The sequence below is a fragment of the Lathyrus oleraceus genome, chromosome 4 (assembly GCF_024323335.1).
Source record: "Lathyrus oleraceus cultivar Zhongwan6 chromosome 4, CAAS_Psat_ZW6_1.0, whole genome shotgun sequence".
Taxonomy (NCBI): Eukaryota; Viridiplantae; Streptophyta; class Magnoliopsida; order Fabales; family Fabaceae; genus Lathyrus; species Lathyrus oleraceus.
The window spans coordinates 468,745,832-468,768,146 of NC_066582.1; the positions used below are offsets into that span (position 1 = coordinate 468,745,832).

Consider the following 22,315-nt stretch of genomic DNA (forward strand, 5'->3'; position numbering starts at 1 on the left):
GAAAATCAATCATTTCCAAATTAAGTAACTTTTCCAATTCCTGATTAAATGATGAATCCATGATCCAACCTTGATCAAATTTCACATGTAGGAACCCCTAGGCATGGATTTTGAGATTCCACTCTCAAAATGTCAGGAGTTGACTTTTCTGGCCCCACAATTGACTTTTCCCAAACTGTCTGATTCCCGATTCCATTGATCAATTGAAGCATTTCTAGCTCAAATAAATAGATGATTTTTTTGTATGTAGACCCTTGTGGACATATGGAGGGCCATGGAAAAGAGTTGCACCCAAAGAATCAGAAAGAAACTGATTTTATACCAAACCCTAGTTTTAGGGCAAAATGATCAGGAACTGATTGCACTGATTGCCAATGGATCTTTCTGAGATAATTGTGAATCTTCCTAGGCCAAGACGCCTCTCTAATCATGACATGGATGAGCTCCTCTACTTCCAACCAAACATTTCATGTTGCAGGTAGCCATGAAACCCTAATTTCTAATTAAATCCAGATGAACACTCTGATAGCTTTGAATCCTTCGCTGATGAACTGAGGACCATAATAAGATACTTGGACCCCCCTAAGACCCTTGAGACTTGTATACTTAGAAAATGAAGTCCAATTCTAAATCTTGCTTTGTGTGGGCTCCTTCTGTTAAGGAGTGATCGATCAAAACCTGATCTCCATGTCACTAATGCAGTATGCAATGAGTATGACCTAATGTGATGCTAATGAAGTGTGAAACATAATTCCATGCTTCCAGGAAAAATGAAGGGTAAATTTTGGGGTATTACAGACACGGGTGGCCGTGTCAGGCCTCCTGTACCGGGGTTTTCTGCTCCTTTGCATGCCGGAATCTCGCACTGTCTTGTTCTGAGTTCTCTGGTTCCTCTACCTAGATCTGTCAGACAAAAACACAGCTATCCCATGCATAAAATCACGACAATAAGAAGTAAAACATAACAATGATTAAAAATGCATAAATAAAATGACAGAAGCTAAACTAACTCGAAATGTACCATAAATGCTTGCACAGTGTGTCAAATACCTCTGTTTCGCGTCGGATCAGTAATGAAAACTCAATGTAAATGGTGACTGATCACAATCCCAAACTTAGCTCATTGCTTGTCCCAAGTAATGTTTCATTATCACTCCCCAGAATTCTTCATGCTTTCCACCACTGTTGAGATCATTCGCTAACGTCTTACCTTTTCCTTCCACAAGTCATACCTATCTTCGTAAGTCATTATTCACACTTCCACTTCAAAGCACCGGTTCACCTGTCAGCTTATATCACATTCTCACCAATTCTCTCAGGGTAAGCTGTTTACACTCATAATTCAAAGTATGCAATATCACTCACAAGTTTGAATAGTCTCTCTTTTCTCATCACCTACACATAACACACACACTTTTGAGGTCTTTCGGGTTGTAGCTTGGCTTGGGTTAGGGTATGGATTAAAAAAGGAAAACAAGGGGCTTTTGGTTCAGAGTCAATGTTACATCCCGTGTTTGTTTCTTTTATTTCCTCGGTTTTCTTTTCTTATTTCTTTTTTACCGACTGCCCTTTTTCTTGCTTCTTTCTTTTGTATCTTCGAGTTGTCGAAATTTTATTTTTCTTTCTTTTTCTCGATTCATCATTTTTTCTTTTTCTTTGTTTTTTCACTTTCTTGGGCTTTGAGAGCTTTTGGGGTTTTTTAGCCCAAACTTAGCTTTTCAACACAGCTTTGAATGCATTATCATGACTCTGAACAGGGTGAGGAAGTGTTTTGACCAATGGTTACATTTATGGTGTTTAAACAAAAAAATAGATATAGGCTCAAAGGGGGTTAACGAGGGGTATAATTATTCGGGATGGCTAGAAAGACTCGGGGTTAATTACAAACAACGTGCCTCAGTGTGTGTATCATACAGTGACAGTCCCAGAGAGTCTATGCAAATTTAGAGTGATAAAGACAAACCTGAATGACGCTCATGATGATCAATGTGTTTGGCTTTTTATGATTCACTTGGTTTGGTTCAGCTTTGACAGGATCCACAGTGCTCATTAATTTGGTGCGATTTCTTCCTTACTTTGGAATATGCAGGATACTCGTGTCGGTTAAGCTATATACGTTGTGTCGGATCTTTACTTTCAGCAGTGTCACTTTCTGGGGGGTCCTTCACAACAAGCCATGGTGAGTGGTTTGATCCTTTCATCCACTCTCAATCGTGATCATTATTATTTCCAACCTGTCAACACAGACTTGACACACTTGCAGCATAATGTACCTTCAACAGACAAATTAAATCTAGAATACAAAAGTAAAAAGTAAAAAAAAATAACACAATAACCAAAAAGTAAAAAAATAACACAATAACCAAATACTACTAAAAGACATAAAATCTCCCCCACACTTGAACTCAACATTTTCCATAATGTTTTTGAACAAGCGCGGAGGAGGGTACTCACAGGGTCCTACTGAGGAGGTGGTTGTGGGAAATGCAACATCAGTTGTCGCATCATGCTGCTCATCTCATCCAACATCGCTCCCTGACGGGCTTGCTCGATGCCTTGCCGTTGTTGTTCAGTCCTCAAGTCACCTATCTCGGTCTGTACCCAACTCCATTGGTCAGTTGACCAAGATGATAAACCCGCCGCCTGCTGGGTGGGTTCCTGATGTTGTGGGACAAACTGCTCATGAGGTACTTGAGGATCTTCTTCTTCTATTTCCGTTCCTTCTGCCTGGTCATCCATAAATTGCTCACCTGCAGTAAAATGGTCAGTTTTGTGGCCTTCATCTGCATCGGGATCGACGATCACATACAACCAATTAGCACAGTCAGTAATAACAACTCTGTCTGGATCCAGCAGAGCTATGATAAACCTCTTATGGATGAGTATGGAATAGTAAGTAGGGGCAACAACAATCATACCTTGGGAAATTAGAGCAGACATGTCAATTTTTGTGTTACCTGCAATTGGCGTGTCCTCGAGTAAAACAGCTTGATACCCGAAATGCAATGTGATTTGGGTGATCATTCCCCCTACGGATATGCCTCCGGAGTTTGCTCGGTCGACATTGCCCAGATAGTCTGCTGTAAAGGCCGCTACATTGATGGCTTTGGTTTGAGCCATCGAGTACATAAAGAATAGCTCTCTTTGAGTAGCTACCCCTATGTTATTGCCTCTTCCAAACAGGGTATAGGCTAAACCTTTCTGGGCGTACCTGAAACATGGATTCTGGATGTCCGATGCTTTCGCACCTTTGGAGGAGTAATTCGTCCTCCCGGTGATGGCGATCCATAAATCCTTAGGTGAGAACCCGTCTGGGACCGCTCCTGGTCCGTTCAGAGGGAGTCAGAGTATTGCAGCTAACTCCTCAACAGACAATTCATGATAATTGTTAAATAACCAGAAACGTAAAGTGCCGAAATAAAACCTGGTCGTGTCAATCCACCTTTTCTCTAGCTGGAATTCCAACGTGCTAAGGAACTCGAGAGTAATGCGCTCGTATGTTGGCGCTTCCAAACTCATGAACTCCAACATTCCGAAAACATGGAACATCCGGTCTACCTCTATTTTCAGCCCCAGGGCGTTCAAAGTATGCTCACACATATACCTTGTCGGCATGAGTTTGCGCTTCCGGTGAATTTGGTATCGCCGTTCTTGTTTTGGATTGTCAAACATAATGTTGTGTGGATTTGGATTCTGGCTCGGGCGCTTCTGTGACTTTGCCATATCCGCAAGTTGTTGCTTTCCGGTGAGGATTCTCCGTGGGGGCATTTTTGACCTGCCAAAAATAGAAATATTTTGAACTTTCGAGTTAGGAAATTCCGAAACCGTGGTTAGGGCCGGGACGACGAGTGGAGTAATATTTGTGAAGGGTGTTTTAGCAATAGGTGAGTGGAAATGGGGGTTATAGAAGGTTTTGTGTGGTGAGGTTTATAAGGTTTAATGGAATTTGAAAAACTGTGAGAGAAAGAGATGAAGAATGATGAGAGAAAGTGATGAGGTATGGAGGAAAATCAGATAATGATGAGGTAATTGGGGAAAAGGTGTGGTTAATAGTGGATTAAATGGGTGGGCCCCACGAAAAATCAAAATTTTCAAAAAAAAATTCATAAATTCCGCCTTCCTGTCATGGCCGTGTCAGCTGACACGGGTGGCCATGTCAGGCTACTGGTTTCACCATGTTTCTGCAATTTCCTTCAGTGCTCCTGACACGGGCCGTGTCAGCTGACACGGCCGCCCGTGTCAGGCCACTGTTTACAAAATCCAAAAATCCAACTTCTTCTAGTGCTCCTGACACGGCCGCCCGTGTCAGGCCACTATATTCCAAAATCCTTCTTAGCTTTTTCCTCTTCTGACACGGCCCATGTCAGCTGACACGGGTGGCCGTGTCAGGCTGTCCTTTTGGCCCTTTTTTGGTTTTCTTGTCAGTTCAACTGCCGGTTCCTCTAGCTATGAGATGTTCCCTCCTTGTAGAGCTCCTATGTAAACCTACAGACACACACAACTGATTAGAAATAAAAAGTGTGGGGGGTATTTCAGGTTCCAAACTTTGTTGCACCTCTTGTCCACAACTAGGACGTTGTCTCTTTTCTCAGTATGGATTCCTTTGTGCCATGATAACACTGAAATTTACCGTATTTTCGACTCCGATTTCAAATGCATTCTAGTTGTTTTATTATCATTTTATTGTGTTATTGCTATGTTTTCCTTTGTTTTCAGGTTTTTATTTTAATCGGAGCCCCGATCGAGAAAAGGAGTGAAAAAGAGCTAAAAACCCTAAAATTCAGCATTTTGTACTTGTGGCCTACCCCATGGTTGGCGCCATAGACCCTTCCATGACGTGTCCAAGCTCAACTTCCCTCAACTTCCACATTCCCCACTACTTCCACTAAGGCGCCTCATTTTTTGCTTGTGGCGGGCGCCATGGCCTTATGGCGGGCGCCACAAGAGGAAAGTTTTTTCCCTCCCATTTTTAAGTTGAAGAGCATCCTTGTCATTTCCATCTTTTTACTTGCTTATAAATAGAAACTCGAAATCACTTTTACAATAATCCAAACTTAGAGCAAAGGCAAACTCAGAGCAACTTTGTTTCACTTAGGCATATATTCAGTATTTTAAAGTGGTAATCGCTTCGCATTGGAGTGTTACCACAAATGTGTAATCGAGTCTGTGATAGAGTCTCTAATCGAGTTTGGAGCACTTTGGAAGGAAGTTAATCTTGCTGCCATTTTCATTTCCGCTTTGCAATTTATTCAACCCTCCGATTGGAGCAGGTTTTTCTTACTTGTCTTTATCTTATTTATTTTCCCGCACTCGCTTTACTTTATTTATTTTCCTCGCACTCGCTTTAAATTATTTATTTCCTCGCATTCGCTTTAAATTATTTATTTCCTCGCACTCGCTTTAAATTATTTATTTCCTCGCACTCGCTTTAAATTATTTATTTCCTCGCACTCACTTTAAATTATTTATTTTCCGCACTCGCACTACTTTTATTTATTTTCCGCACTCGCACTACTTTTATTTATTTCTCGCACTCGCACTACTTTTATTTACTTTCCGCACTCGCACTACTTTTATTTAAATTAATGCACTTTTACTTTACCATGTCTAACTAAATCTATAAGGTTAGAATGTAAGAATCGTAATTGAACCGATAATCCGTACAATTGTTCGTAGAAGCACTTAAGGGCTATTTTAACTTTCAACTTAAGTTTTTACGCACTTCAATTCCGTTGGGTAAGATCGAAAGTCGTCCAACCTCTTTTTAAACTTAATTGTTTTTAACTATTTCAAAAACAGCGAAAGCGCTTTGTTTAGTTCATTAGGAGATTTTAACATTAAGAAGAAAAGAGATTTTAAAACTATTTTCGGACGCGTTTATAAGTTTAGAGTCTGGTTCGTAAGAACCTCTTTTGGTTAAGAAATCCAGGTTATAATACTTTTCAACTTAGTCAAGATACTATATTTCTTAAGAATAGGTTTACTACTCTAACGCAATGCGCGCCTTTTTATAAGTGACAATAAGAGGGTTTGATTAGGGAGTACAACTCGGTTCTGAATACGCGAAAGCGACAGTTCCTGTTAAATTAGGTCTTTTCAAAGTAGGAAACGTTGCCCATAAGTAATTCTATTAGCAAGTACTTGGATTATAAATTGATTATGTGAATTACATTCGACCCTGTCTTTATTAATTAATCTTTATTCAACACTTTACTTTTCATTGCACACTCCAAAAACACCTATTTTGATTGCCTTTGATAAACACCATAACAACAGATAACGATAGATTGACAGTTGGTCTCTGTGGATTCGATAATCTTTTATATTACTCTGACGCGTTCGTATACTTGTGAAACACCGCATCAAGTTTTTGGTGACATTGCCGGGGACCAATTTCGTCAAATTTCATTTCCCTGTTGTTATATCATTTAGAATTAGGCTATTTCCTGCCGGTCAATGCGAAGAACTCGCAGCACCGGAAGTTTAAGCTTAGTATACCCTCTGGCGGAACGTGAACGTTACGCTCGCGCACGTTTATTCTTTCATAGAATTAAGAGAGCTATGGCCGAAGATCAAAACCAAATACCTCTTAAGGACTTCGCTCAACCATCTAATGAAGAACCTAGTTCTAGTATAGTAAACCCAACCATCCCAGCTAATAATTTTGAACTTAAACCATCCCTGTTGCAACTAGTGCAACAGAGACAATTTGCAGGTCTCGCTGTAGCGGGGTATTCGTTACCATTAGAGATATTGACTAAATCCAAGGTAAATCATACAAGTCGAGTCGCCATCGCACTTCTATTTATCCAAAGGAATGGTTAGAAAGCGAACAAAAACCTAAAAGTTTTAACAAAAACTAGTAAAAGAAACAGAGATCTAGGTAAGGAGGTTGGTTATGCAATGGGAAGGTGTTAGGCACCCAAAACATCCTAGGTACTCCTAGGGAGCCCTTTTCACACTTGTTAAGGTTGTTGTCTTGTGAAATTTTGTTTGTGCAAACATGATTGAAGAGATGAGAAGAGAATATACAAGTTTATTTACATTTTGTGTTTGAATGGATAAACCCATTGCCTACGTACCCTCTTATAAAAAGATTAGGATCAAAACCTCGTAGTTCGGGGTAAAAATCTCAAAGAAGTTGGTGAATTGATTGGTCCAAAAGCCTTAAGGTCTTTTGTTATCAAAGGGAGAAAACTCAAGCAAACCACAAATCCACCATGTGAGGATAGCTTCAACATGGTAATGAGGGGTTGACCATATAATAAGCATGGAAGACTCATTGTCCATCACTAAGGATATAGGTGAGTATTATATCTACCACAAGGATAACTCAAACCTAATAGCTAAAGATTATGAAATTTTTTGATTAAGGAGGTGGCCATTGGAACCACAAAAAGACATTTGAATAGGTTATATTTACCAATTAGAAATATATACAAAATGGTCAAAGTTGACTTAAAAGTTCAATTCAAAATGAGTGTTATGAAAAGAAAGTTTTAAAATCAAAAGCATAAGGCTTAGGTTTCTAATGTTTGAAAACAATAGTTAAATGTTTGCACAAAAGGTTTTGGCTTGGGTTAGAGTGGAGAGAAGAAGAAGAAGGGCTAAGTCCTAAGGAAAATAAAAGGTGAGGGATAAGAAATGAACCACACAAGGAGTTCCTCTCTTGATATCATATTGATGATCCAAGTAGCTCCCATCCTTTGGAATATGCAACCACAAAGCAAAAGCAATCAAACAAGTGTCATAAGAGATCCTCAATGTATCTTGTATCTTCCACTTGGATGAACATGGCAATGGTCCTCCAATTAAGCTCAAATGGGGGCTCCTAGCACAAAAGCACACGCATCAAAAGTTCCATGAAGTAAAACAAGAATGGACAAGAGTGAGTTTAGAGATTTGGTCCTTCCAATCCATCTTCATCATTAAGATCCTTTTACTCCAATTTTTCACAAGGAAAGTCCTAGAATCTAAGTCCAATTCTCCATTTCTTTGCATAGGGAAAGTCCTAGAAACTAAGTCCATTTCTTTGCATTTTGGTCCACAACAAACAAAACAAAACACAAGCACAATAATATATACACAATTATGTGCTCAAGTGAGCAAAAGGCAAATGGCATTAACATAAACATGTGCTCAAGTAAGCAAAGAGAAAAGCAAATGAATAATATGTGCAAGAATAGTAAGTTGCATTAAAGTAAAATGCATAAATTAATTTGCATAAAGTAAATGTTAATTGTCAATAGTTAGTGGTAGTAGTTAGTGTGCCATAAGGCAAATTTAGCGCTATGTTAAGCAATCGTAATTGGACTTATGTAGAAGTCACAACTATCTGAGGCCGGTCAATAATAATGTAGGCAACAAACACAAGTTAGGAGTCTTGATTAGTGAACCAAGTCCCAACAACTTGCCATGCCAAAAAGAAAATGAGAATTATCTTGTATTGGTTTAAGCCTTTTGCATGATTTAAAAGACAACCTATCCTTAATGCAAAGCCATTCACTTGATCAATTGATCAAGATGAATTAGATTTGAATCAAGGAAGGTTAAATCCTTCTAATCAATGCTAACTTATCAACCTTCAACTCATTGATCAAAAAGAAAAAGAAGAAGAAGAAGAAGATGATGAATAAGAGAAATGGAAATGACAAAATTAAAGTGCATTAATAGAAATACAATGTACCAATCCTCATATGTTGACCAATAACATTGAAAGTCAGGGTCAAACAATCAAAAACAGAAGTGAGATGAAGATTGGGAGTCAAGAAATGAATAAACTATTTTTGGCATTTTTTAATATTAAAAATAAACTTGAATTAAAATATTAAAGAAAGGTCAAACTTCAAAATCACTTCAAATCAACCTTGAAAGGTCCAAGTGATTTATCCTAAGTCCAACAAGGTCAAACAAAGTTTGACAAAAAATTTCAGCATTTTTTAAAAGTCAGAAACTATTTTTAATCAATTAAAAATGAATAAAAATAACCTAATTGAACTAAAATCTCAAATCAATCTCAAATCAATTCAAAAATTGATGAGAATATTTTTCATAGATCCTTCATCATTCAAATAGGTTAGGAAAATATTTTTGTATTTTTTGAATATCAAAAACTATTTAAAATGAATTAAAAATGACCAAAAAATAGAAAATTCACAAAAAATATCAAATGACAAAATAAAAAAAATTAAAAATCAGAAAAGAAACTAGAATTTATTTGGGAAATAATGCAATTGGTCCCATATTTTTTGGATAAAAAATGAAAGAGATATGATTTTTTGAAATATAAGGAATAAAACAAAAATAAAAGAAATTCAGAAAAATGAGAAAAATCCTGCCATGTTGGATCAACCTCATTAAATGAGGTGACACATCTAAGGATCCTTAGCGCGCGCCTATGGTGGATCCAAGTCAATGCGTGCACATGGAAGTAAAAGAAAAGTCATAACAAAGAAAGATCAGGATTCAATCTGGAAAATGAATCACACGGTCCAGATTCAAACTGGAGACCAGACGGTGGCCAGCGCCACCGTCTTCTCCGGCCAACCTCCGACCACTTCAAAAAATTGCAGAAACGCAAATGGCCACCAAATGAGGTGATCTATATATCAATCGAAAGAGGAAGTGACGTACATCACTCCTATACCATGCACTTCCACTCTAGATCCCTATAAATGGAGAAATCAGAGCTGGAATTATGATGGTGTTCATCATGAACTTCATGTTTTTGCAAAATTGAAAGCACAAATCAAATGCCTCTATTGAGAGGACTTCGGCCAACATTAGATCCAAGCAAAAAGGTCCATGGATGAAGACAATCGAGGAAATTACCAGTTGGAGTGCAAGCTTGAGTTCTGGTGATTTGAGCACGATGCCTCGCTTGCCTTGCTAAAACAGAAGTTCTATGGATCAAGGTGAAGAGGTCTAGGAACTTTTAGATCAAAGAAATTAGTCGAGGAAACTGAATTCTAGATCTGAAATTTTTAGAGAAAAGAGAGAGTTCCTTTGGTGTGAGGGTGGGGATTCAATTCAGCAGAGGTTCAGGCGCCTTCAGGTTCAAGAATTGAGAGGGCAAGGCATTGTATTTATAGATGGAGGGAGCTGCAAGCATCATCAAACTCGTGTGCATGGGAGAAGAGGGCCTCCATGCATGGGCCTGTACAGGCGCATAGAGGGCCCAATTCTGATTGGAATTGCAAGATATACATCACCAAATATGAATTGGACGTGCAGATTGGATGTTAATGGATCATGCATGGCAATTGGAATGATTTTCATAAAATGCACTATTTCATTGAAGCCTTCGAAAATGCCATGTCCAAAATCAAAATCCAAGCTTATGAGTAATGGTTGGAAACCTTATTGCATAAGGAACAAATTTCATGTTGATCAAAACTTCATTTGGGCCTTGGAAATTAGTGAAATTTGAGCTTGAAGGGTGATGTGCAAAACATGTCAAGGAAAGGTTTCTAAAATTGGCCAACTTTCAAGCCTTTCTGTTTTGATGATGCAAGCTCCAAATGGAAACATCTCCATCCTAAATTTGTAGAGCTTTTTAAGACAATCAAAATGGACTTAAATTTCGCATCATTTGGATTTTTGATGAAGACGTTACGGGCACTTGAAGTTGGACTTTTTTTGACTTTTAATGCCTTTGGCCCAAAAGGACCTATAATGTCTTGCATTATCACATGTATTTCCTTTGAGATTTTGAAACTTTGTTCAACATAACATTTGAAGTAGACATCTTAATCTTTCCAATGCATTTGATCCCACCTCAAAATCATAAACAATGAATGAGTTATGTTCTTGGGAAGTTGACCCAAAATTAGGGTTTCAGTCAAAATGACCTATAATGTATTGGAATGGAAGATGGTCTTCCAAGCTTCAAATCAATTTTTGATGAACATGAAAGTTGTTCATATTGTCCTTAAGAACAGTTTTTCTTTTGGAACCATCTCAATTTGACCAACACATGAAACGTTAGGTCTCAGTGCATTTCAAAATAGTCAGATGAACTGACTGATCAACTTTTCAAGTCCACACCTCATATCTTGATGAATTGATGATTGAGGACACTAAAATAAGTTCAAATATGCATGAAATGAAGAGTTAAATAACTTCCCTTGATTGTATTTGACCATGGGCTGAGGTTGCTTCATGAGCAAGGCATTGTGGTGCAGAGATGGATTAGGGTTTCTTTGAAGAACAAGGCCTCAATCCCTTTGACTTTATTTAATCAAAATGATGAATTTAGATGCTAGGGAGGAATATTTGATGGATGATAGCCTTGGGAATCATTACCATGCTTGCTTTCATCTTCTCTTGGCCATATCATTGCACAAAGGATCTCCTAGAAGCTTTTGACCTTGTGATTACTCAAGCTACAAACAAAAGATGTTAGTGACATATTTTTGTGCTTTTGGTTAGTAAATAAAAATGTGAAAAGCAATGATGATACAATTCAAGCATGCCTGGTGATCTCAAACCACTCACAAGGAGTCCCACTCAAAGGTAAAGGGGACTAAGATGCTCAATGATCCTTAAGGCTCTGCAATGCAATGTTATGATGCTATGAGGGATCTTAGGGACAAAATTGGGGTCTTACACTCGCTACTGAGAACCCAAACCAACATTTAAAAATATTTCTTCAATTAGCAAACACTTTTAAAACCAATGGAGCTTCTCCTGAGGCAATACGTTTATGATTATTTCCTTTTTCCCTCAGAGATAAAGCCCTATCATGGTTAGATTCCCTTCCACCCAATTCCATTACGACCTGGGATAACCTTAGAAGAGTTTTTCTTGCTAGATATTTTCCCCCAAGTAAAACCGCCGTTCTTCGAAACCATATAACTAGATATACCCAAAACCAAGGAGAATCGATGTTCGAAGCTTGGGAGTGGTATAAAGAGTTGTTACGAGCATGCCCACATCATGGTTTAGAAAATTGGTTAATCATTCAAACCTTCTATAATGGACTTCACTATAACACAAAGATGACCATCGACGCTGCCGCAGGCGGTGCTCTGATGAACAAACCTTATCCTGAAGCTAGTTCCCTCATCGAAGATATGGCTCAAAACCATCAATCATGAGGAGTTGAACGAGCGACAGTTGAGAAGAAGGAAGCCCAAGGAGGAGTGCATGAACTAAGCTCTATAGACATGATGCAAGCTAAAATGGATGCATTAGCTCTTAAGGTCGAGCATATGTGCATAAACCCGAATACTGTAGCCGCAGTTCATCGGATTGTGAGATATGTGGAACCAAAGGACACCAATCCGCAGAATGCAGACTATTAAACGAAACCCACTCTAAGCAAGTGAACTACACCCAAGGGAACCCATACTGGAATACCTATAACCCTGGATGGAGGAATCATCCGAACTTCTCCTATAAAAACAATAACCCAATCCAAAATAACGCACCTCCGAGACCTAGTTATCAAGCCCCTAGATCAAATCAACCTATGCAACCTGTACCACCAAAGTCGAGCCTTGAGAAAATTATGGAAAATTTTATCACTGCTCAAACCCAACAAAACAAGGAGTTCATGAATCAAAACATTCATGTTAACGAATTGATTACTCAGTTAGGAACCAAGGTTGACCAAATAGTTACTCATACCAAGATGCTTGACACCCAGATCTCTCAGGTAGCTTTAAACCAAGCCCCTCAGACTACTCCTGGAGGACAATTCCCTGGACAACCTCAACAAAATCCGAGAGGACAAGCCAATGCCATTACCCTACGAAGTGGGAACGCTTATGATGAGCCACCAAACCCTAGATTGAGTGAACCCGAAACTTCTAAGGAATGTACCAAACCCACGGACGAAGTAAAGGAACCAGAGGAATCTGAAAACCAGGAAGGTCGAGAAAAAGGAGAAGAACCTAAAGATAAAACTTACGTACCACCCCCACCATATAAACCACCTATACCATATCCGCAAAGACTCAAACAAACCCAGATCAATAAACAGTATCAAAAATTTATTAAAGTTATAGAAAAACTTCATGTAGAAATCCCTTTCACAGAAGACATCACCCAAATACCTTCTTATGCGAAATTTCTCAAAGACATCCTTACCAACAAATGTAGACTTGACGATCCGAAGCCTTTGGAATGTAATGCTATTTCCGAGGACAAATTAGCAAAGAAAGATAAAGATCCTGGAAATTTCTCCATTCCTTGCCTTTTGGGTAATCATGTCATCGAAAAAGCTTTTCTAGACTTAGGAGCTAGTGTGAGCCTAATGCCTTTAGCAGTTTGTGAGAGGTTAAACTTAGGAGAATTACAACCCACTAAGATGTCACTTCAGTTAGCCGATAGATCTCTTAAATATCCGATAGGCATTTTAGAAGATGTTCCTGTTAGGATAGGTCAGTTATTTATCCCTACTGATTTTGTTGTCATGGACATCAAAGAGGACAATGATATACCAATCCTTCTAGGTAGACCATTCTTATCGACTGAAGGAGCCATAATAGATGTCAAGAAACGAAAGTTGACATTTGAGGTAGGTGACGAGAAAATAGAATTTATACTTTCGAAATTTCTTATGGCACCTGTGATGGGAGATTTGTGTTATGCCTTAGATATCATTGATGAATGTGTTAGAGAATTAGAACAAAAAGAAATTATAAAAACAATTAAGTTACCATCAACTCTCATAAGGGAAGATGATGACTTTAAGAAACCCTACATCGATGATAACCTTTACGAATGTTTATCCCTTACTCCAGATCCTATGCCATGCCCTAAGAAACCAACCTTAGAACTTAAGGAACTGCCTAAGAACCTGAGATATGAGTTCCTCGATAAAAAGATGAATCGTCCAGTTATAGTCAGTGCTACCTTGAGCCAAGAGGAAACGAACCAACTTTTAGACGTTTTACGAAGATATCCCCCAGCCTTAGGATATAATATCTCTGACCTGAAACGTACAAGTCCATCCGTATGCATGCATCGGATTTCGCTCGAAGAAGATTCAAAACCCTCTAGGGAACATCAGAGAAGAATAAACCCTATAATGAGTGATGTCGTTAAAAAGGAAGTTCTTAAGTTACTTGAGGCAGGTATCATCTATCAGATCACGGATAGTAAGTGGGTGAGCCTTGTGCATGTAGTACCTAAAAAGGGAGGCATCACAGTCGTGCAAAACGATAAAGGCGAACATGTAGCAAAACGTTTAGAAGGAGGATGGCGGATGTGTATAGATTATAGAAAATTAAATAAAGCAACTAGGAAGGATCATTTCTCTTTACCATTTATAGACTAGATGTTGGAGCGTCTAGCCAGACACTCTTACTTCTGCTATCTAGATGGATACTTTGGATTCTTCCAAATACCTATCCACCCCGAAGATCAAGAAAAAACTACCTTTACACGCCCTTATGGAACTTTTTCCTACAGACGAATGACGTTTGGCCTCTATAATGCCCCAACTACTTTCCAACGCTGTATGATGTCAATCTTCGCAGATTACCTAGATGGTATCATGGATGTGTTTATGGATGATTTCTCGGTTTGCGGATTTGATTTCCACAATTGTCTTGCTAACCTTGAGAAAATCCTGGAGAGATGCGTGGGGGTGAACCTCGTGCTAAACTGGGAAAAGTGTCATTTCATGGTGACCGAAGGAATAGTTTTAGGACATATAGTTTCTGAAAAAGGTATAGAGGTAGAAAGAGCTAAAATAGAAGTTATAGAAAACCTAAAACCACCAAAAACCATCAGAGAAGTCCGAAGCTTTCTTGGACACGCTGGATTCTACCGGCGTTTTATTAAGGACTTCTCCATAATAACTAAACCTTTAACTGGACTTTTAATGAAAGATGCTGAATTCATTTTCGATGAAAAATGTAATGACGCATTTAATCTTTTAAAACAAGCATTAGTATCTGCACCCATTATGAAACCACCTGATTGGTCGGAACCTTTTTAGATAATGTGCGATGCTAGTGATTATGCAGTTGGAGCCGTTCTAGGACAAAGGAAAGATAAAAAATTACATGCCATTTATTATGCCAGTAGAACCCTAGATGCTACCCAACTTAACTACGCAACAACTGAAAAAGAATTACTCACTGTAATTTTCGCTATAGACAAATTTAGATCTTATCTAGTAGGAGCAAAAATTATAGTTTACACCGATCATGCTGCCATTCGTTACCTATTAAGTAAAAAAGATGCCAAGCCCAGGTTACTCTGATGGATTCTATTACTACAAGAGTTTGATTTAGACATAAGAGATAAAAAAGGCACTGAAAACGTAGTAGCTGATCACCTTTCTAGGCTAGAACATTTAAAACCTGAACTAGTACCCATAAATGATGATTTCGCCTATGATAGACTGATAGCTAGAGTAGAAACCATCGAAGATAATAACCTAGATCCTTATGAGCACCCCCAAAATTCCTTAGCAATAAGTAACGTACCCTGGTATGCAGACTTCGTTAATTACCTAGCTACTGATATAGTACCCCCTGATCTTGGCTACCACCGCAAGAAGAAATTCTTCCACGATTTGAGAAACTTCTATTGGGACGAACCGCTCCTTTTCAAAAGGGGTAAAGATGGCATTTTTCGCCGTTGCGTTCCAGAAGAAGAGGTAAATAATATTATCAAGCATTGTCATTTTGCACCCTATGGTGGACATGCGAGCACATCTAAGACATACGCCAAGATTCTTCAAGCTGTCCTATTCTGGCCTACCATGTGGCGTGATGTCTATGCTTGCATTGTCAAATGTGATAGATGCCAACGCACTGGAAACATTTCAAGACGTGATGAAATGCCTCTAAGAAACATCCAGGAAGTAGAACTCTTCGACATATGGGGTATAGATTTCATGGGACCTTTTCCACCATCCTTAGGAAACAGGTATATCTTAGTAACTGTAGACTATGTGTCTAAGTGGATTGAAGCTATAGCTGCACCCACAAACGACACTAGGGTAGTAATCAAATTATTTAAAAACTATATATTCCCTAGATTTGGAACACCATGTTTAGTCATAAGCGATGGAGGATCACACTTTATATCGAGAATATTTGACAAACTTTTAAGAAAATATGGAGTTAGGCATAGAGTAGCAACACCATACCACCCACAGACTAGTGGCCAGGTAGAAGTATCTAGTAGGGAGATAAAACAAATCCTAGAGAAAACTGTTTCTATTTCTAGGAGAGACTGGTCTCAGAAGCTTCAAGAAGCATTATGGGCCTATAGAACCGCTTTCAAAACCCCTATAGGAATTACTCCTTATCAATTAGTTTATGGAAAATCATGTCACTTACCTTTCGAATTAGAGCATAAGGCCTATTGGGCCATTAAAACTTTGAATTTAGACTACCTAGCCGCTGGAGAAAAGTGTACCCTAGACATTCATAAATTAGAAGAACTTAGGCAATCGGCCTACGAGAATGCAAAAATATATAAAGAGAGGACAAAAGCCTATCACGACAAAAGAATAGTAAATAAAAATTTCAATATAGGCGATTTTGTTCTCCTTTTCAACTCTAGGTTACGACTCTTCCCTGGAAAGCTACGTTCAAGATGGACTGGTCCTTTCGAAGTATCCAAGATCCTGAGATCCGGGGCCGTAGAAATCAAGAATGATACCTGTAGTCCATTCATTGTAAATGGACAAAGACTGAAGCTCTACGAAGGAGGAGACATTCCAGCATACTACTCAAGCCACACCCTGATTGATCCACCGATTCCTACTACTATAGGTGTATAAATTCTAATCGTCAAGCTAATGACGTTAAACAAGCGCTGCGTGGGAGGCAACCCATGGTTTTCTTTCATTTTACTTTTTCGCATTTATTTAATTTTAATTTTATTTTATCTTATCATATTTTGCATTGAGACTAAGACTTGAATGGTTTGTATTTTCAGGATCACTTTCTTAACTTTTACAGGATGCAGGATTTCAATGACATGCACGTGGCCTATAGAGATAATGCTCAGAGGGAGCGCTACATTGCTCTGTATCAGCGTCCTATGGCACCCACACGTTATCCCGATCAGCACTGTATGGAGGCACTGGGTATCGAGCCGAGTATCCGATTCCTTAGCCACCAGCTTCACTGGGACAAGTTTGTTGATGACTTGAGTAACACCTACAGGAATCTAACTTTAGAGTTCCTGAGTTCATTCGACTATGACCCATATTCTGGACCAGATGGGTATGCTGCTTTCAGGCTTTTCGGAGTTGAGTACTCCTTCAGCCAGAAAGAGTTCGGCGACCTTTTGGGCTTCCAGACCATTCCTGATGCTATCCCGGAGACACCTATGGGATATTTTCTGGGTAAGGAGGTTGAGAAGTTCTGGAGTGATATCTCAGGTGGCGGAAGTCATGATCCATCTACACAGTTGTCTCATGTCATACATAACCCCGCCTTCAGATACTTTCAGATGATATTAGAACATTCCTTCCTGGGAAGACCGGATGCAGAGACACTACTGAGTGAAGAGGAGATCTTCTTATTATTTTGTGCATCCCAGTCTCGCCCAGTAGCATGTGGAAACTTTTTATTATACAGTCTCAGCGGTATCTCCAGATCTACCGAAGGAGTCATCCATGTGGGCGGAATCATCACGCAGATTGTTGTCGCTTTAGGTCTGTCTCGCAAGCTGTCACATCTCCGGATCTACTGTAGGTACACTACCATGGACATCAACTTCTGTTTGACCAGAGGGTTGATGAGGAGAGCCTCTTTCCACCCATGTCAGTTCCGATTGCTAGTCGACAGTGAGGCTATCCATTATTTCACATTGCCAGATCCTATGATGACCAGTGTGCATGATCCAGCGAATTGGAGTTATGCTCTAGAGGGCCAGGGAGAGACCGTTGAGGAACCAAGATCACCACCCATTGCTGAATACACGTCTAGACCACCATCTCCCAGAATCACTATTTTCTCTAATAATCTTTCATTGCAGACACCCGACATCCGCACTCAGATTGTTGAGTGTCGTAGAGAGATCGCAGAGCTTAGACAGGAGGTGGCTGACCTCACTTTACAGATGGGAGTGTTTGATCTCACCCATGCTACTGAAGTCGACTATCTATATCAGGAGATCGCAGAGCTCAAGCAAGAAGTAGCCATGCTCCGTGGTTCCTCTCAAGAAGATGGCATCCCCACTATATGATCTCACCATTCCCTCTTATTTCATCTTTCTTTTATTTTATTTTTCTCGTACTTACATAACTCATCTTATATTATCGCATTTGGAATATTATATAAACTACATCTATACACTGATATTTCTACTTTTATCTATATATGTCTTATTTTTCGTTTTATTTGCATTTTTTATTTTTCAGTTATTTATTTATTTATTACTCTAATATTTAATTTTTGTTTCATTTTTATTTTTTGTTTTTACCTTTATAAAATTATGCAAGTCAATGATGCTAGGAAAATCACAAAACAAATGCTATCCGGACCCCTCAAAGCCAAAAGACAAGAGAAGCCCAAGCCAAAGGACCAAAATCCGGCCCAGCCAGATTTTGCCTTGTGGCGCCCGCCATAGACCCTGTGGAGCTCGCCACAGCGTCTGTAAAAGGTCGGGGCAGAACCCCTTTCTTCACCATTTTTGCAACTTACAACCTTCCAAACCCATTTTTTCACCTTGGAAAAACATCCTTGAACCCACAAAAAGCTCATACTTTTCTAAACACCACACCATACAAATCATCTTTCCGAATTCCATTTTCATTTTCATCCGTCGGATTTCGTAAAAAGCCAACCTTTTCACAAACCACTTCATCTTCTTCATCACTTCTCAAGAGCTTTCAAATGGAGTTTAACGGATTCATTCTTCGAGGAGGGAAACCGGGGGATAGACAAAGAAAAATTATTGAAAGGTTGCAAAATCGGGAAATCCTCCCGACAAGGTATGTTGACGAAAACTGTCTCTACACTTTAGGTATCTATCATAACATATTTCATTTATTAAATAATTTAGGTTTGCATAATTTCTTTTCCAATAAAGAACCTACCTATGAGCGGTTGACAATTGAATTTTTGAGTTCCTTAATTTATATTGTCAACCCTAACACTGCTAGCACAGTTGGTACTGTCAAATTTAGAATATTTGTTGTTGAATACCAATTCAGTACCGACGAACTAGCCAGCTTGTTAGGAATCCCTCATGGGGACGATGCTATTTGTGAGGCCCCTTTGGATTCCGAATGGTCTGTTGAGGTATTTTCCTTCTGGGAGCGTCTATCAAACACTTCCATAAACTCTTTTGAAGGAGTTCTTGCCTCAACTATCCATAACCCGGCCATCAGAGTTTTTCGATATCTGTTGGCATGCACTATTTTTGGCCGGGAGAATCCAAATAAGGTTAATGCTAGAGAGCTTCTATTTTTGCAAGGAAGCCTCACAAATAGACGTATTAATTCGGTCCCGTTCATGCTTGCTCATATGACTTTAACTTTGAATAAAGCGGGACGAATTTCTTTTGGTGGATTGATTACATCTATTGCTCGGGCGCTTAACCTGAACGATGAGATGGCTACCCTAGACCCCTTACCTCATCGCACAATTAACCTAAAATTTCTAAGAGACATGAAATTATGTCGTTCGAGGAGAGAAGGAGGCTATATGCTTATGGTTCATGGTGTAGCCATCTCATCTGTTGTTTTACCGTGCACTAGACGTACAGATGTACGAGATGAAAGCAATTGGACCTACACTTTAGATGCTCCACTTATTTTAGGTCCTCTTCCTCCTAACATTCCTGATGAGGTGGGACATGACACTGATGATGAATATGATCGGAGAGAGAATTCTCTCGTACCCAATGTCTCCCCCCATCATCCTTCACCACCACACACCGCACCATCTTCTTCTTCTGCAGGTACCACTCCTGGCTTCTATATTACAGAGGAGATGTGGCGTGACCACATGGCTAGAGAGCAAAGGCGTGACGACCTACTCTCTACCATCCAACAACAGCTGGCGAATAACCTGAGCTTCATGCAAGAGTCGCAGCGGAGGACAGACAGGTCCTATGACACTGTTCTACAATCCCTGCAAATGATCACAGATACACAAGCCCGTCAGCAACACTACCACCAGAGACACATGGCACTCATTGAAGCCACTCAAGGTTCCATTATGGGTAACCTTCGAGAGGTGAGGACCGCTCAGGATGCCCTGCAGGTGAGGATGGATCAGAGAGACCGTCGTCGTACCCGATCCCGTCGTCCACCTCAGGATGGCGAGGGCACTAGTGGTCAGCAATAGGTTGTCAGGTAACTCTTCCTTTATCTTATTTCGAAACATTGGGGACAATGTTCGATTTAAGTGTGGGAGGAGACTCTATCGTCTTTTCTTTATTGCTTTTCTCGTTTTTCCTTTATCGCTTTTTCTTTGCTGTTTTTAGATAGTTTATTTATTGTTATTTCCTTTTAGTTGTTTATTTTGCTTTTTAGTATAATGCATGAGTTTGACGAGTCACCAAATATAGGAGATCTTTAGTATAATCCTACCTCCCCATACCTTTAGCCCCACCGAAAAACTTTTTGCAAAAGAAAATAGTGTTATTCCGAAAGTTTTCAAGTTTTAAAGACATGTTTTGAGTAAGGATGCGGTGACTTGGGAGAACTTTGCGAAACATCAGTATCTGTTTTAGCACCATAAGCTTCGTAAATATAGGAATCATTCCCGAAACCCCATATACCATGGCCTTAATCATCATTTCCGTATAAGTCCTTAGTAGTTTATCTCAGCAGTCAGCTCCGGCCTACGCATCCTCTACGTAGGTGACCGATGCAAATAAGTGAATGATCCAGAAAAACAAAAAAATAAAATAAAGCAAAAAGGCAACTCCGGTATAGGTGACCCTCACAAAGTCATTTAAACCAAAGAATTGTAAAAACTTGCTACAAAAAGAAAAAGAAAAAGAAAAAGAAAAACTTACCCACTGCTAGTTGGTTCAGAGGTATCTGGCACTGAACTCGGTAGGACGGATTACGATCCGATCCCCCACGACTACAGTTGGGTCCAATAAAAGGGTTTACACATATTTATGTGCCAGAAACCCCATGCTCAGATCATAATCACTAACAGGCCATCCTACTATGAAGCATGTACGGATAACGGGCTTAATGTGATTGCGCCTGAATGAAAAGGACACAAAAAGAGATGAAGAGGAAGGCTTAGGTATTGTGGGATAATATGGGTTGGTTAATATAGGAATGAAGTTTATGTCCGTATTTGCGGATTAGTGTCATCATGATACCCTTAGTTCACTCAGTTAGTACCTATCACTGCATCCCGACTTGAACTTAGAATTTTTACCCGAAGCACTCGTTTACACGAATTTTCTTTTATGAGCTTTTTAATGTTTTGCTTGAGGACAAGCAAAGGTTTAAGTGTGGGAGAGTTTGATAACACTGAAATTTACCGTATTTTCAACTCCTTTTTCACATGCATTCTAGTTGTTTTATTATCATTTTATTGTGTTATTTCTATGTTTTCCTTTGTTTTCAGGTTTTTACTTTAATCGGAGCCCCGATCGAGAAAAGGAGTGAAAAAGAGCTAAAAACTCTAAAATTCAGCATTTTGTACTTGTGGCCTATCCCATGGCTGGTGCCATAGACCCTGCCATGACGTGTCCAAGCTCAACTTCCCTCAACTTCCACGTTCCCCACTACTTCCACTAAGGCGCCTCATTTTGTGCTTGTGGCGGGCGCCATGGCCTTGTGGCGAGCGCCACAAGAGGAAAGTTATTTCCCTCCCATTTTCAAGTTGAAGGGCATCCTTGTCATTTCCATCTTTTTACTTGCTTATAAATAGAAACTCGAAATCACTTTTACAATCATCCAAACTTAGAGAAGAGGCAAACTCAGAGCAATTTTGTTTCACTTAGGCATATATTCAGTATTTTAAAGTGGTAATCGCTTCGCATTGGAGTGTTACCACAATTGTGTAATCGAGTCTGTGATAGAGTTTGTAATCGAGTTTGGAGCACTTTAGAAGGAAGTTAATCCTGCCGCCATTTTCATTTGCGCTTTGTAATTTATTCAACCCTCCGATTGGAGAAGGTTTTTATTACTTGTCTTTATCTTATTTATTTTCCCGCACTCGCTTTACTTTATTTATTTTCCTCACACTCGCTTTAAATTATTTATTTCCCCGCACTCGCTTTAAATTATTTATTTCCTTGCACTCGCTTTAAATTATTTATTTCCTCGCACTCGCTTTAAATTATTTATTTCCTCGCACTCGCTTTAAATTATTTATTTCCTCGCACTCGCTTTAAATTATTTATTTTCCGCACTCGC

At 39.3% G+C, this 22,315-nt stretch overlaps 1 non-coding gene across 1 annotated transcript; it reads right to left on the reverse strand.

The window, feature by feature from the left end:
• Positions 1–11,837: 11,837 nt before the first annotated feature.
• LOC127077355 (small nucleolar RNA R71) lies at positions 11,838–11,944 on the reverse strand. Its single transcript, XR_007787186.1, has one exon. It is a non-coding gene; the product is annotated as a small nucleolar RNA R71 (small nucleolar RNA).
• Between the last annotated feature and the right edge of the window lie 10,371 nt (positions 11,945–22,315).